Source organism: Alligator sinensis, unplaced genomic scaffold (genome assembly GCF_000455745.1).
Source record: "Alligator sinensis unplaced genomic scaffold, ASM45574v1 scaffold354_1, whole genome shotgun sequence".
Taxonomy (NCBI): domain Eukaryota; kingdom Metazoa; phylum Chordata; order Crocodylia; family Alligatoridae; genus Alligator; species Alligator sinensis.
In genome coordinates, this window is record NW_005842200.1 from 226,624 (window position 1) to 231,737 (window position 5,114).

General features: G+C 36.3%; 1 protein-coding gene across 8 annotated transcripts in view; it reads left to right on the forward strand.

Annotated features, from left to right (window-relative positions):
- Window positions 1-5,114, forward strand: part of TENM3 (teneurin transmembrane protein 3) — a 540,570-nt gene that overhangs the window by 206,593 nt on the left and 328,863 nt on the right. The gene's annotated exons all lie outside the window — the stretch shown is intronic.

The following is a 5,114-nucleotide window of genomic DNA, read 5'->3' on the forward strand; positions in this document are numbered from 1 at the left end:
ACCGCACGTCTCGGCCCCGGCCCCGGGCCCGGCCCGGCCCGCAGCCCCGGCGGCTCGGAGCCGTGAGGCTGGAGCTGGGGAAAGTGAAAGACTTCTCCTCCATAGCGGCTCCCCCAGCACCCGGCTCCGGGCTGCTGCTGCTTCCCCAGCAAAGTCCATGGAGGGAAAATGGGAACTTTTGCAACCCGGCGTTGCGGCAGGGGAAGAGCCATCTGGGTCTAGGAGAGCTGGTCCCGTTCTTTCCCTTCGAGTCTAGCATCCTCCCCGCCGCGTTGTGTAGGCACCTGGGAAAAAAATCAATCATTGAAGCGGAGCTTTATGTACGTAGTGTTGCTGTGAACGGCCACATTTCTGGCTGCTTTTCATTGCTCTTCCTCTGCCCGCTCCAGAAAGGATCCGCACAGGGTAGCTGGCCCTGTCACAAAGTCGTTCTTGTCTGCTTCAAGCTTTAATATAATCAAATCCGTTGCCTAAAGATGGTGTAGCTGAAGATTTGATCCTTTTCCACTGAAGTGGAAATACTTTCAGTAATTGAAAGCAGATTCACGGCTGGAGTTGTGCAAGCCAAGGTTTTCATTTTTTTTTTTAAATAAACCTTTTGTTCCTCAGCCTTCAATGTTTGAGCAAGCCATCCAGAGTCTACCTCTGTTTGCTAATTGTTCAAGTAGTCTTTCAGAAAGGATTAAAGGCATTCAAAGAGAGGTTGGTAGGGACCTGAACTCACATAAAATGATGTCCATTTCAACGTGGGGGCTTAAGGATGTGCTACAGCAGGCTTTGAACCCATTACATTTCAGCTTTCCTGTTAGTTTTCATGCAGCTGAGATACAGACAGTGATCTATATCTCAAACGTTGATTTGATTTTTAAAGCTATGGTAGCTCAACTCATGCTCATAAATGTTAAGAGAGATACCTTGCCTCAGGATTTTATCCCAGTTGCTATTTCTGATAAAGCAGCTTGATTATTAAACAAAAAGCCCAAACTTTGAAGGTTCTAAGGGATATTGATCTACTTCAGCAAACAAACCTGACACTTTTCAGTGATAGCTGGCTGTTCTTTGTTAACTTTGTTCCTGTTTTCTGGGCATGACTGGAAAAAGCTTTAAGAATGCTTGCAGACATTTCAGCATTAAAGAGATAAACTTAGGATATGAACTATCAAGCCCTTCAGACAAAGACTGAGCTGCTCTCGATCTGTTGGCAGCTTTGAAGACAGAGAACAATAGAGTGAAACAGAAGGGAATCACCTTCCATCCTCAGGCCCTCTAATCTACAGAATAAATTGACTAGAATTATGTGGGAAAAGTTACCAAAGATGGCAAAAGCCCCCTATCAAATACTGATTGTATATATGGCATAATGGATCCAAGGAACTGTTTTCCTGATGCTGTTTTGAGTGTCAGTGTCGCTTTGTGATGTTTACAAGCTGTCATTAAGACTAAATGAGACAGCATTTGCATATGTGTGCTAAACATGGTAGTTTTGTTTTTCTTTAAGCTGTTCGATGGTTCCAATCTAGTTATGGCATTTAACATCTCTTTAATAAATACGGAGCTTTGGGTTAAAGCCTATGGGGGGGGAGAGCGTTTCCTTTTAAAAACTGAACAAAATATTTAGTTTAACCATCCTCTTACATGAAATTGATGTTCAAATTATCAAGCACATTCTTAGCTACCAGTTGAAACATTACTACATTTTTGATAAATCACAGCGTGTTTCTGTATGAGCGGCCTATTGGTATAGCAGTTTTCTTATAGAAAGGCTTACAGAAAAGTCTACATTGTAATTTAGTGCAAAAAGCTTGTCTAAACGTTTAAACTTGTTTTTATTTTCTTTGGTTTACAGATAAAAGTTTTTACTCTCTTTTTTTACAGTAGAATTAGGGAAACATGATCTGAAGTAGTATGTTCCATTTAGCATGGAATGCGCTTCTCTCAGAATGAAAAAAGTGGCTAAGTAGTAGTTGTCCAAATAAAGTGATTTGATAATTAATGCAGCACGACAAATTAAAATCCTGTATTCCAGGTATTCATTCCTTTTAAAGGTCCACAAAAAAAGCGTTGCTAAGCACCCATCACTATTGCAAGTAACATAAAATGACCCAAATTAAAGAACCTGTTCTAAGCTGTATTCATTCATTTGCTAAAGTGCATTTCAGAAGATTTAACCAGACTTGTGCAATTAGTGGAAAAAGATCTATTTGCAGCTCTGATCAGCAATTAAAGGATTAGACTTCAGAACTTCACTTCTTTATTTTTTTAACTTGTTTTGCTTCTAAGTGCATCCTTGGAACTAAACAGTGGCAAATGCAGAGTAACAAACAAGCTTTCTAAAAAGTAGATATTAAATGTTAAACACACAGAAAGTGATACCCTGCCTTACTGTATTCTGAATAGGGAACTTACATTCCTTTCTAAGTTTTCCCCTGATCTTTGAAGACTTAATTGTTGACTACTCTATATACGCTGTTATAAACTATTCCATATACATGCTTTTTCCTAGGTTTTATATAAAGTTACATATACATAAATGTTAATTATGCCAGCACTCTAATTATTACATATTCAACTATACTAGGTAACTGATCTTGTGACCTACCAAGTATCTTTCTTTCACTTAAAAATTGCGGGGGTCCAAGCATCTCAGGACTTGATGCTGGAAGTTCTTTGCACAAAATGGGAAACTGGGTGAAACAGTAGTCGTATTTTATATAGTCTCACTGTTTTCTGAACTAAATAATTTAACTTTTTGTATTTAATTCTTAATAACTGTAAAGACAAGAATCTGTGCGTGCGCTTTTTTTGGTAATCAGGCAGCGTAAGGTCCAAGTAAGATGCAAAGACGTTTTATAGAATGATAACAAGTAATCCATTCCATTTCTTGTCTAAAAATTCTGTCCAGAATTTTAAATACAGTACTGGTACTATAGGAAAGCTTAGTCTTCTTCAGGTACTATTCAAGGGAACTGTTTATCTAAACTTGTAGCTGGTATTTTTATGTTCCTTTTTAAATCATTACTAAAGGGATACCTTATAAAACAATTCTTTCAAAAGTTTTAGGTAACAGCTTGAAAAAATAACCATAGATGCAGGCTATACAACATGCTTGTGGGAAATATATGGAGGGAAACTGAGGGTTCCAACTTTGAATCACTGTTCATAGTAAAAGGTTTAGTTATGGTCTGTTGATCTGTACAGTAGATCAAAAACTGAACAGGGACAAGGTATGAACCACTACAAGCTTTTAGCATTTAAGTATTTTACTCATGAAAGATACAGTAGTGATATAGATACGATCTTTTTTTATTAGTTCTCTGTAAAATAACTTCAGGCTCCCATATCTAACTTTTAAAACTTCATCCCAAAATTTAAGTTTAGAAGAAACAGTGAACATTTTGAATCAAATATGTTAAAAATTATAGAGGTTAATCTTAATAGTAGAGAATTTTTGTTTAAAGATTTACTTTTACAGAACAATTTATATTTACTTGATGATAAGCAAAAGTAATTATAGTTATAATTTCTGAAAATCTGTATTGGATAAACTTTGATGAAATATATTTAATATATTGTTTTATCGTAATCATTTTATAGTAACTAAAACACAACTACTTGATTCTGGCCTTATGCTTATACTAATTTGATAAATAAGCTTTCTGCCTCTGTTTCTGGCTCTAATAGAAGACTAAATACTGGCAAAACTAAATAATAGCAAAAATGTTTTGCTGCTTAAAAGCCTAGGTTACCACGTAATAAGGTGGTCACCTTAGTTGGAAATCACATTCCTCGTTTGGGCCAATTTTATATCTTTGTTCATAGTGTATTTATTTGATTAGTTTGGACTCCTATCAATGCAATATCAGTTTCAGTGATATTTAAGCATAGTCTTGTCATGATGCTACTTATTACTAGTGGTATCCAGTAGGCTGTTTTGAGACAAAGGAGAATATGAATGAAAGTTAGGAGGGGAAAAACAAGTATATCGGAAGTGTTGGAACATTTTTTTTAAGATCACACAAATATATTTTTAAATATCTAATTTTAGTCTTCAAGCTGTTCTAACTACATAACTTGTTTAACAGAAGAAAATCTAACATCTCAAGTACAGTATTTACTGACCACACAACTAGAAGAAAATATTTAATAGAAAACCAAAGTACATTTTTATATTTATTAAGGTTCACTCATAGTTACTTACTAAAAAAGTTAATTTAAGCATTTATGGAGCATAACAATGCCCAAATCTGTAGAAACTTCAGAGTTGTTAATTTTTGCAGAACATATTTCCTCTGAGTCATGAACTGTTTCTCAGGAAAAACTGTTATCTAGGGAGCTGTAAAAAAAGTAGTCTGGAACACTCTTTATGCTCCTTCTTTTAAATAAAACAAAATTGCCTCGTGTAACGAAGTTAACATTGTTAACCTTTTATAATTATTTAACCATTATTTCATTTCACCCCCTGCTTAACAGTTGTACATTAGCGCAATAGACACCTGGCTGTGCTCTTAAAAGTTTATTTGTCTTTCAATTCCTATGATAGTAGGGGGCAGTACATCTCCTTAATTATCTTTGTTCAGGGAAATGCTGAAAGGCCAGGGTAGTTAAACAAGGCCATTTGGATTTGCAATAAGGTCGAAGTCAGATGCAAGGAAAGTGGTTAAATGCATTATCATCTTATTGAGCCCATCATCAGTAAAGTGACCTTGATGGAGGTGGAAAAAGCCATTTGGCTATTTTATGACAGACACCTCTCTGCCTTCTTTATCACTGCCAGAGAGTACTTCATATAGCTTTATCATACTCTCCTCTTTTTGTTTTGAAACGGATTTTCGTGATTGTAGATAACTGGTGATAGGCTGAGAGTTGAATTGGACTTTCGCTCCTGGTGGCAGATTTTAATACTTAAGGTTTTATCCCATGGTTTGCTAGATATGGAAATAGCCTTTCATTAATTGTTAAGCTGACCTCTTTGGTTGACCATTCTATATTTGCTTTTAAGGATCTTTTAATGATGATGATTGGTTTCTCTGCAAGGGAGCTGTCACAGTTCTACTTGTCCTGTGTTTGTATGTTACTGAGGGAGCTGCCAATTTCAGTTTTATCAGCAGGGATAA